Here is a 13,011-nt window from a genome sequence, read left to right on the forward strand (position 1 = left end):
ATATGACGTGTTATATTTTCAGAGGATTCAATTTACCGTAACTCCTTCAGCTCCAGAGAACGTTTTTTTAATGTCATTCTTGCTGCCCTAAGACGATTTTATTCAGCTTGGGATAGACCACTCGTACAGATGGAACCCTTTCTTTTCTTTTTCACTTCTCGAAGCCTTCTTTCTTTCCTCTCTTCCACTTTCCATGCCTACTTCCCCTCTCCCACGCCCCGATCCAACTTCCCCCTCCCCTCACTCCTACAACCCAATCTTCCCCCTCCCTCTTACTTCTCCAGCCCCACCTTCCCATCCCCCTCACTCCCCCGTTCCCCCTCCCCATCCCCCTTACTTCTCCAACCCCATCTCCCCTCTTCACTCCTCCAACCCCATCTCCCCCTCCCTTCCAGTCTCACAACCCCACTTCCACCTTCCCCTCACTCATATAACCCAACCTCCTCCTGACTCCTCCTTTCCCTTACTTCACAAATCCTCCTCCCCCCCCTCCTCCTCACTCCCTCTCCCCTTCGCTATCCCTCCATTTCAAACCCCCATCCCCTAACTCCCATCCCCTCACCCCCATCCCCTCACTCCCTACCCCCTCACCCCCATCCCCTCACTCTCCATCCTTCTCACTCCGTTTCCTCTCATTCCTCCTTCCCTTCACCCATTTCCCTCGACTCTTCCCCTCTCTCTTCCCTCACACTACCCCCCTCACTCCTGCAGCCTCCCCTCCTTCTCCTCCCCCTGACTCCTGCAGCTTTCCCTCCTCCCCTTTCAATTTTACGCCTACAATCCCCTCTTCTCCTCTTCCCTTACAACCCACCCTTCCCCTCCCCTATCCCTGCTCTCCCCCTTCCCCCTTCCCACCTCCCCCTCAACCCTGCAACTACATTCTCCTCCTTCACCTCCTCCCCAACTTACACCTTCCTCTCACTTCCTTTCTCCTCCCACTCCTTCCGTACCCTCAGCTCCCCCTTCTCCCCTTCCCCTTTCCCTCAATCCAACATCCCCACTTCCTCCTCCTCGTCCTCCTCCTCCTCCTCCTTCTCCTCCTCCTCCTCCTCCTCCTCCTCCTCCTCTTCTTCTTCTTCTTCTTCTTCTTCCTCCTCCTCCTCCTCCTCTTCCTCCTCCTCCTGGCAGCGGAAATAAGACACACGCAGATTCTTTCCGGATGTGAAATATTGTGAAGTGCGAACAAAGAGTTCCTCATCGTTGTCTGTTTGATCTTATTTCAGATAGCGATGACCCAGACCCTAATTCAGACGCGGGAATATGTTTTCTGTCAGATAAATAAGCTACCTCAAGTTATACCACATTTTATTACTGCTTTACCGGTGTTATGATCTAAGTGTTTCGTAACGGAAATAAAGGAATGAAGGAGAGAAAAACAAGTCTAACTGCTAAGGAAAGATTAAAGAAATATATTAACCAATCTCTTTTCTGTCATGATTTCTCGTCCCCTCTCCATCTGCCTCTCGACTGCATATACGTGGGCTGTAAAACCATGTACATTTGACCAGTTTCAAAATTAAGGAAAGCAGAGAATGTATTTAACTTTTCATAACTGCGTATGAGACAGCATTTTAATCCAGCTAACGCCAATTATTATTAGACTAAAAGTGAGTCGTAGGCACCTTACAGAGTTTGTACTGGTGTCATTAATTCCTTTTATGATTGCGTTTTTTTCTAGCGTATAATTCCAGTTAACGCCAGGGGATTTTTTTAGAGTTCAGAATATTAAACAGAAAATGACACAGGCAGAGTAGCTTGTAGATGAGGATTGCGTGTGTGTGTGTGTGTGTGTGTGTGTGTGTGTGTGTGTGTGTGTGTGTGTGTGTGTGTGTGTGTGTGTGTAAATGTTTCGTACATGAAGATTAGAAAAAATAACAGGAATATATACTAACAGACCAGCGGTTTTTCTTGTAGGAACAGCATTAAAGTTAGCGATTGTGTAATTCGGACATTTTGACTATTACTGGATTATTATTCATAGTTACACTGCCTTACACAGATGTTAGCATATACCTGGATCAAGTGCGTCAACTGTACTCATTTTGTTTTTATTGTTTTGCCATTTTTTAACAGATTATTTTTACAATGCCCAAAGTTATGGGTCGTCGGGACTACCCCATGGATATAATGTCGATAGCATCAAAAAACAAAAACAAAAAAAAATGCTGCCTAACAGGATGTGACCTCATGCAAGGGTATGAGTCTGGCAAGCTGTTTTCATTCCGAATTGACCAATATAGAAACTGATACAGTATCTCCATAGATATATCGACAATGAATTTTTTTGTAAATGTGAATTTGAAGTAACACTTCTGGCTGAGGAAAGCTTCTAAGATCGCAATTAATTCCTCACCAGCTAACTTCTCATCATTTTAAAGACGACGTTTAAGCTGATATCCTTAAAATACTCTTCATTTTGTTCGCCATGTCTTAAAAATTATAATGAGCTTTTCGCCCGCCATGGTATATCTCGCATACCAAATTAAGTTAGCAGAGAATACAACTGCCCGTAAGAAGAATTAATGAGAAATATCCTCATGTCTATCTCTCAATGAATCTCAATGAATCGATTTTGAAAAATGATGAAGCCGAGGAATCTAGTCATACCTTTTTCTCCCTCTACGTGCGACGGTAACTCCTAGTAATCCCTGTCTTGCAGCATCACTCCTGCTACGATAATCATAAACTTTCTTTGGCTAAAATTTTGTGTAACATTGCATGATTATAATACTTAACTTCTCACATAAAGCAATCAATCTTTAACCAAGCGAAAACTATGAAGTAACAAAATTATTCCCGACAATATTTCAACCACTACGGAGACAAGGTAAAAAACTGGCGAAGATCCAAAAGGACTACATGCCCTACTACGTGTACCCTCTGGCAAATGGTACTTCCCCTTTACTTCCACCTACAGCACCCTCGTCTGCCACCTGCCAAGTCAAAGGTGTGCAGTCTGGCAGAGGGAATGTAAAGCCAATATTAAGGCTACGTACAATCAAGGACAAAAGTTCACCTGCTAGTACACTACGTCCACTTTACATTCAATGTATGCCCGTCACTCTCCTTCCTGACGCATCATGTGAGTCATCAGTGGAAAGAGAAACACACCAAGCCTCTTTCAACTCTGGAATATTAATCCACAGAGGAAAACGAAAAGTAGAGATGAATTATTAGGCGAAGTTTTGCCTGCGACTGTACACTGGTGAGTCATAGTTTCTGCTTCCTCCTCTCCCCCTATCCTCGTCCGAAAGGGAATTCTCTCTCTCTCTCTCTCTCTCTCTCTCTCTCTCTCTCTCTCTCTCTCCAGTAAAGCTCCGTGACCATCATACTCGTAAAGCGTACACCCATCCTTCAAGCGACGGACCTTTAAAGTGGGTGCTGGGTTCCTGGGGCGTCTCTTCAGATGTTTGTATATATTCGCAGCCATTTCGTTCTACCGATGATATACAGACCCTAACACACACACGCACAGTCTTTACAACAAATGAAGACTGACACACACACACACACACACACACACACACACACAGTCATTTCAACACGACTACTTTCACATGCATCACTTTTCCTTCAAATACCCCTGCCCCATTCGTACTTTAGCAGCATGGGAAAGAGTTGATTCTGGCTGTAATTCTCCCTCCGAAAAGATGTGGTTTTGAAATGAACCTAATATGGACAGATACACTTTAAAAATCTACACCAATGTACGACGTCGACTCTTAATCATTGGTCATCATCATCATCATCATCATCATCATTATCATTATCATCATCATCATCACCACAATCATCACCAAAAGTCTTTTTCCCTCCTAAAGGTGGAAATGAGAATAAGAAATGGAGGAACGTACAGGCATGAGCAAAAGTTTGTTGACACATTCCTGCAGGCCGTGGCAATGGAAGGTGATATACACATATTAATTGTACGTGATAACAGTAAAAAGCACACGTCAATAAAGTATGAAAAGAAATGGTACTCACTTTCTCTTGGGTGGAATGAGAAATGCTGAAGGCAGGACACAAGGAATGAGAAATATTGAGGGCACCACGCAATGCTGGCTGGGGATTGTCAGAGAACTTTTGCACACGGCTGTACATTTTGCACCTCTCCACCGAAACGTCAAAAATCTGTGCCCGGCGGACGACTGCGTGTGTGTGTGTGTGTGTGTGTGTGTGTGTGTGTGTGTGTGTGTGTGTGTGTGTGTGTGTGTGCGGAAAATGAATCCCTGTCTTCTGGCTAACCTGTTCAACATAATTACGAAGTTTCTCATTTTACTTAAACAACCACCAAACTATTTTAATAAACATTTGGACCGATTGCTATTAATAGAGTGAGTAATTAAAGCTAAATCTAATCCTTTAGCTAGAAAAATAAAATCACGCCTAATCTGAACGTAACTTTCTGATAATGGCAAGAAAAACTATATAAATAACGTCCTTGGGCTGAAAAGGCTAATAACATGACCTCCTGCGTGTGTGTGGACAAGCGATGGATTTCTGTCCGCCGCTTGACCTCTTCGTTACTAGTTTTTTTTAGTTACCTGCAAGACGATTTTATTCACTTTAAGACAGATGTTGTGTACTGAAGGGATTAATTAAGGGAATATTAATTAAGGCTATATTATTGAAGGCCAAATTTATCCTCTGTTTTTTGAAAAGGTTCTCCTGATTAGAGGAAAAGACTGTTTTGTGGTAGAAAAAAATAATACAAATAAGATTCTTGGACTGAAGGGACTACTGAGAAAGAGAGAGAGAGAGAGAGAGAGAGAGAGAGAGAGAGTGGGGGGTGGGTGGGAGGGAGGTGAGGAAAGCATAGTTTTTGCCTTTTCTGTACATTTACCCCGACACGTAAAATGCCTATATCCTTCTATTGACGCCCAACGTTAAGTCCTAATAATAAAATGAATGAGAAAACAAAGACCATTTTATGTGGCGCTCTGTACCGAAGTGTCAAAAGTCTGTGCCTCCCTAGTACCATTTCCATTCCCAAATGAATAAATAAACAGTAGAAGGAGGGACATACAAATTGCCCCACTATGCAGATACATCGATCGGTCAAAAATCTTAGCCCTACAATCTATGCATAACTTAGAATCATAATAAGTATAAGAGGAACAGACATCTTGCCCCTCTATGCAACCAAAGAAACAATTATATTCCCAATTTCGTATGAAGAAAATTTACAGCTGGCGAAATACAGTGAAACCCCAATATCTTAACAAGTGGGAGTTTCAGAAGGTTCAATTTTTCCGTTATGCATTCGTTAAACTGTTACAGATTTTTTAAATGACTGGAGGACATTTGTAACTTGCTGTATGGATTCTTTTATTTGTTTTCCTTCCCCTGTTGATCTTGCGTTAAAGAAAAAAAATGGGAATATACTTGTGTCTTTGTGCATTCATGTCGATGCGTTGCAAATCTGTATTCCTCGTCTGACTGCGTGCGTGTGTGAGGGCGGGTGGTGGGTCCCAGTCCTCTTTTTAATCATAAGACTTGCTAGCGGAGAAAAACCCGGTGAACGAGAAACCAAATCCCCGTATTATTCATCACGGAACTACGTCATCCGTCTCCAAAATATTACATGGGACACATCCGGCGAAAAAACTGGCGGCAGATACACAGCACGTCTGGTATATACGGGAAAATTTACTTCATCAGCGTGTAGTGACAAAACAAAATCTTGATTCTAGTGCACTAAAATAGAAATCAGCTTGCACTAAAAGAGAAATCAGCTTTCTTAATCCTAATGCATTTAAAAAAGGGGATTAAAATTTTCTTGTTCCCAGTAATCAATAAAGAGTTTGATTAATTTTAATAAAGTTCACCCAAAACTTGCTTGAATTAAAAAAAAACAGAAAATCCTAGATCCCAATGCGGTAAAAAAGAAAAGTGAAGGAAAAACTTGCTTTATTCATAGTCAACAAAAACTTGTTTCATCCCAGTAGTTAACAACAAAAAAGTTGTTTGATCACATCACTATAAAAAAAAATAATAACAATAATCCCAGTACTGTCAACAGTAGTTATAAAGAAAGCTTCCTTTGATCGTAAGTCTTTTAAACGCACCATGTCCAGGCATCTTGAAATGTATGGATCTTGATTTTGGCTCTTCCGTTTTTTTTTTTCTTTTTTTTTTTTTTCAGGAAAGAACAGGTTTATACAGGTCTCCAACCTTTATCTTTTATTTTTTTAAGCCAACTAAAAACTTGTTTGATTCGAGCAAACTACAAAAAAAAAAAAAAAATGTGGTCCACAACAGTAATTATATATATATAGATAGACAGATGGGTAGATAGATAGATAGATATAGATAGACAGATAGATAGATAGATATGGATATAGATAGATAGATATAGTACAGTAAAAAATTAAAATTTGCTTCATCCTAGCACAATAAAAAAGCATTATCGCAGTAGCTAATATATATATATATATATATATATATATACACTCCCTCTGTGCTTTGCATTTTGAAGCGAAGAAAGAAGGACTTTGAGATATAGTATAGTCAATTTCTTTATAAGAACCGATTTTTTTCCTAGTTTTTTTTAGTCCATATGATATTGCAAACACCTTTCATATTAAGTTAATACCGCTACCTATAAAGCTGATCTGGAAGTTTCCCTCAGTTTTTATTATTAATTCTGTGGATACAGAAGAGAGATTTTGGAACAAATGAGAATTACCTATGCTGATGTACCGTATATAAATAAATGTATAGCTTATTCAGTTTCATCATTCGTCAACCTCGTCATTGTGATGAAGTAAACTGTTTTTTGTTCTTGGTACCTCCGATGTATTTTGTTGAGCTTTGGAGGGACTGTTGTGACGAAGTCCAAATCTGTACCCTTTAATCCTTTCGCATTTAGTGTGGTAGGTGGGAGCGCTCACCATTCACTCACTGGATGTAGTGCTGCTCTCGGATGTCTGCCCTTTCTTATTCTCCATGCTTCTTTCCTTCCATCCTCTCCTGTCTTTCTTTCCTTCATTCTTTCCTCGTCCTTATGCCTACGGGTGACTACACACCCTCTTGTGTCTTTTTTTTCTTCATTCTATCCTCCTTCTACCTGTGGGTGACTCTACACTGAGTGATAAGCCAAATGGATTCCTGTACATCAGGAAAGCACTTACTACGCTGGTTGGCAACCATATAACTAATTTTGGCTCCTGGTGGTTTAGTGGGTAATTACGGAGCTCCAGTCGGATTGAGCCTGTGTAAGTTTAACACCAAGAAGTGGTTAGGGTTTATTGCTCACGAAATGCGACTCAGGAATCAGTGAGGCTGGTCACTCATCTTAAATGTCAGGACCACCTTGCCTAGCCCAGGGGTCCTATGCTCCTCCTGGGGCAACGTAGGATTGGGTGATGGATGGATGGATGGATTTTTTTTTTTTTTTTTTTTTTTTTGTCCCTTATATGGTGAAATTTTCTAGATGTAGCAAAAATAAAAATGCAAAATATCATCCGGTTGAAGGGGATAAAGTGAAGCAATCTGACAATAACCTGAATTTTTAGATACTTAGAATCACCACACCGAGGCATACAGAGAAACAGCAGCCAGGAACTGTCCCATCGAACATAGGAAAAGCCTCTGATAGTGGAGGTATTATAGGCAGATTGAGAAGTCAGCCATATCCTGAAATAGTTAGCCAGTATACAGAATAAGTTAGATTAGGATGGGTTATTTTTGAATGGATTAACCCAGGCTAAAGTTAGGGTAATGACCTCAATTTATGCCAAGGTAAGGTTAGGTTAGGTCACTTTAGGTTAAAGTTAGTTTAAGTAAAGCTTGGTAATGTTAATCTGGGATAAGAAACGTTTATCTTAGCCAAACTTAACCTAAACCTAGCCTAAATTAACCCAACCAAATCTGTCGTTAGCTTCATGTATCCTGGTCAAACTCAACCCATCGTAAGAAAAAAATACTTACTTCACGTACTGACAACTTATTTCACGTACTGATCAATCTCACAACCTGCCTGTAACAAGATAAGTAAGACTCCCCACTATCCCTTTCAGTCCGAGGCGTCTCTTCCCTAGCTGAATAATTGCTTTGCTTGACTGACTTAAGAAACTGATTAGAGCAGTTTAAGAATCGAGGCCACAGCAAAAACCAAGGTAAGATTAAATAGAAGTACACAAGATTTCCATGCACACTGGAAGCTCAAGAATTATCGTCTGTTGGTAGGAACGACTGATAGATAAATTGGTTAACCCCTTCAGACCAATGATGTAGTTTTTATTTTAAGTAGTTCACTATAAGGCGATTTTCAACATAGGAAGGATCTCTGTCAGTTTAAGGATTGCTGAAGGCTATATTGAATACCCCCACCTGAAAAAATCTCTCATAGGCTGAATAAAATCGTCTGAAGGAAGCAAGGAAAAAAAACGACACTCCTCTTGCTGGACACACACACACACACACACACGAGGAGACAATAGAGGTAGAAGGGGACAACACAGGGGAGAGCTTTCAGTTCATTATTTCTCTTTATTTCTTTTAAGTTCTCCATTTCTCTAAGACTACATCAAGCTCATCCTTAATCATTTCAATCCAGTGATGTATTTCTGATTTTACTGTTGCTGCCTTCAGTCGATTTTATTCAGTTCAAAGAGAAGTCAGGCTGTGAAGGGAGTAATTGAGACAGACTCTAAATCCATCACTACTAATCGTCTCAAAGTTAGCAAAATTTTCAAGAGACAGCAGGAATAAACTAATAATACATGTCATCAGGCTCAAGAGATTAAAGAAATTTCGTTGTCTCGTTGAGTATGGGCTCTATATAGTCCACAAACGGAGAGATAAAGGGTAGTCCGTATATAGCGCCACACTGCAAACTCATCTGGGTTATTTTCCGTGTTTTGGGGACGGCTCAGTTGCGTGGGTGTGGTAGTGGGAGTAGGATATGAATGATGGAGGGTAGATTGTGTGGGTGTGGTTGTAGGAGTAGGAAATGAATATATGATGCAGGGTAGATTGCGTGGGTGTGGTAGTGGGAGTATAGGAAATGAATGATGCAGGGTAGATTGCGTGGGTGTGGTTGTGGGAGTAGGAAATGAATATATGATGCAGGGTAGATTGCGTGGTGTGGTAGTGGAGCAGGGAATGAATGATGCAAGGTAGAATACGTGAGGGTGGTAGTGGGAGTAAGAAATGAATAAATGATGCAGAATAGACGCTTACAACGCTGACTGAGCCGTCCCCGGAGCACACACAAAATCGCCTGACAGAGTGCGGGAAGTGCGTTTTATGTGGGATATCCTTTGCTGAACTCAACCAATTTCGTGTATATACCGTAAATATATATGAAACAGAATGACTATTGTTAAGTTTGTTTCTGACCTCTTATGACCTCTTTTGACAGCTTCTGCCCTCTTCTGACCCTTTTTGACCTTTTCTGACCTCTACTGACCCTTCTGACCTCTTCTGACCTCCCCAAAGCTGAATAAAATCGTCTGACGGTATTAAGAACAGTATACGAAAGACGCCATTGGACGGAAAAGATTAAGTTCTATCTGACGTTTCCCTCTCGCCCTATTCTCATGCACTTGTCAGGCCCCTAACACCTCTTCTTAACTATTTATCCAACATATTACATCTTATCATTCTCTTATATATCATTTGTTACATTTTAATATCGCTATAAGGCTGGGGAGAGACGCCTTCATGTGGTGGCACCGATATGACTGGGTGCATCCGTTTCTCGGTTAAACAAATTTCCATCATCTCCTTCCCTATCTCTCGAAAGGAGGATGGTGGGTTGCCGGTGAAGGGCAACTTGAGTATGCAGTCAATTGGGTTCACATTGCGGAGGAACCTGAGGCTACAACAAAAAATAACAATAGCAACAGCAGCAACAACAAATACTACTACTACTACTACTACTACTACTACTACTACTGTTAAGAACTACACATTCAGTGAAGTTTTTATTGATATTGTAGATAATACTTTTTTTTTTGGGGGGGGAGGGGGGGTTCCAGAAGGCTGGCATTCCAAGACCGTTTGAGATAAACTCTTGAAATTTTCAGGAGTGATGTGTCTTGGTTGCAGGCTTCTTTTGACACATTTTTTTTTATCCTAGCACCTGCGCCGCACTGGCGCCCTCTATGTGTTTTTTTTGTTTTTTTTTTTTTTAAACTTTGCTCTCCTGCGTGGCAAAAACTACAGAATCGATTACTTTCCAACTGTGCCAGTATGTAATCGTCAACTCATACTAGTGCACCTGGGTATTGATGTTGAGATCCAACAAATATTTTTTGAGATGTTGAGGACAATCAAAATGGCCGCCTCATGCCTGAAAATGCTAAATCGGAAAGTATTTGGCCGATTTTGACCAAACTCGGTGGAAATGTAGTGGGTCATGAGTGAACATAATTTGCATAGTATGATTGACCTTGGCCGTAATCTCAAGGTCACATGTTTTTGAGTCATAAGTAAATCATAAGTAAAGCCATGTTTTGCTAGACCTCATACCATATTCTCGCTGGATTCGGTGCTTTCGTAACATTCCATCGTCAGCTATTTATTCTTTCTAAGACCTTCTTAACCCCTTCACTCCAGTTACGTAGTTTTTTTGTGTGTCTCTATCTCCACATGATTTGCTAACTTTAGAGAAGCCATATGTAGTGATCAAGTTTGAAATCGTCTTCCCCAACACCTTTACGGCCTAATTTCTCTCCTTAAGCAGAATAATAAGAATAAAATTAAAATAGGCCACGGAATCAAAGGGTTAAGCATCGTAAATTACTGATAAATCATAGTTATGAAAAACATGCAAGTAATACGTAAGAAAATAAAAGGTGTTATAAGCAGAGAAAATCACTTAGAAAGATATGCACCGAAGCCTCTCCTGCCAACGAATATACAGCTGGCAGTGGTCTCGTGGCGGGGATGTAGCAGCAGATGTAGCACAGATAAGGGCTCAGTGACGTGGCTCGGTATACATAGATAAAGAAATGGGTGTTAGCAACTGATACAATTATACTACAACGAAGTGGATATCTCTTTTTTATTTTTTTCATTCTGGACGCACGTGGGGACAAACTGACCGTACTAGACTGCGTGCACACACACACACACACACACACACACACACACACACACACACACACACACACACACACACACACACACACACACACACACACACACACACACACACACACACACATCCCACAGAAAGAAATCTAATCATGTTTCCAACTGGTTTGCTATTTTCAGCCTTTCACCAAAAACCAAGGCAATCGTTTGGCGGTAAGAAAAATATAGAAGCATACGTCCTTATAATGAAGAGATTCAGTGGGGAGGTGGCCGTAAAGAGGTAAGAGAGGTGGTCTTCTGTCTGAAAGGTCACGAGTTCAATCCCAGGACAGGACAGAACACAGACTGATGCCTTCAAATTAGTTAAAACAGACATTAGATTAATCCGGAAGACTCAGCGACTTGTTACTGCACCATTCCTAAATGAGACAACCCTACCGACCCTGTGATATGGAAGGTGGGTATTAGCGCCAGAGTGGTGACATCAGAAGGTGTGGGGTGTGTAGGCAGTTAGTGGACCTAAGAAAAAGGACTGATGATCGACGTTGGGCATTGGAAAAACCATATCTGAACTAAGTACACATGATAATTGTGCGAAAATGCAGAATAATAAATGAGGTATAAGCGAGATATTTCTTACGAGTACTGTATACGTGGTGACTGGAAAAAGATATAGAAAATGACCTTGTGAATGGACTCCACCCCTTCAGCACGATGGCATTTTTATTTTTAACCCCTTCAATGACTTCTTTTCATTTATTCTCCCTACCTCCAAACATCTTTATTCAGGTCTGGAGATTGAACTGGAGTTGTTCAATGTGGCCTTAACTAGCTCCTCTCACTACAGGCTCTTCCTAAGTTGAAATTCGTGTGATGGCAGAAAAAAAAAAAAATATATGCGTCGCCTAATTCAAGCGTTAATCTTGCAACCACGATGCTATCCATTTTAAGAAAGACTTCAAGATGTGTCTTTGTTAATTAAGTTTTTTCTGACATCTACAGTTCGAAAAAAAAAAAAAATCTCTCCTAAGGGGAGTAAAGCGTCTGAATGATAAAAAATACGGAATACATTTTTAAAAGTCATTGGGTTGCAGGAACTAAAATTAAAAAGAAAAAAACTGACTGAACCGGAAAAAAATAACGCCTTCAGCAAGTACAATGTATTTCTTATTTCTAACTTTATTTTTATTTTTATTAATTTATTTATTTCTCTTTTTTGATCTTTGCTACATTTGTTTTTGTCCAACTCAGGGGAAACATCCTATAAAGAAAGGGTTAACGAAGTCTATACCTAACACTTCCAAAGCCTCTCCCAAGCAGGATGAAATTGTTTGAAATAGAGCACAAGAATAAGAAATAAAATGACTTCATCTACATGCGTTGAGATGAAGAACTAAATGTGCCAATAAAAATATATATATATAAGTGCAATGGACAATATAAAAGCAGTTAAATACACCAGTGACTAATACCCGAAGATTGTTTCTAAGACATGCCTATAATGGAACCTTTATATATATTTCAAGAACAATTCATTCGTTCCTAATGCACCAAGTCTCAAAAAAATAAAACTCTGGTCAATGGAGCATATGTAAGAATATTATGATACCTGGGAAAGGGACGCTTTCTGAAGGTAATATTTTCGTCGCATCTACCTTGGGGTTATATTTTGTACACGACACCTTACGATTCTTTGTATGTCGTTTATGCCATTGTAATATCGGCATAAGTTACCTCAATAACATAAAAGTGAATATTAACGAGAAATATATTGAAATAAATTGGCAAGGAAGTTGTACAAAAAATAAAAAGCGTCCTAAACTAACGGCAATAACTGCGGTGAACGAGACATCAATTCCCTATATTTTCCTCGAGTATTACAGTTTCTGACATAATATGAAAGTTATTTTAGTTCGTAAATTTGCCACATTAGTGTCGTATACAATGTTCTTCAGAAAATATGTA

This window comes from Coenobita brevimanus, chromosome 54, assembly GCF_032717465.1.
Source record: "Coenobita brevimanus isolate Jiangsu-jjx chromosome 54, ASM3271746v2, whole genome shotgun sequence".
In the NCBI taxonomy this organism is placed as follows: domain Eukaryota; kingdom Metazoa; phylum Arthropoda; class Malacostraca; order Decapoda; family Coenobitidae; genus Coenobita; species Coenobita brevimanus.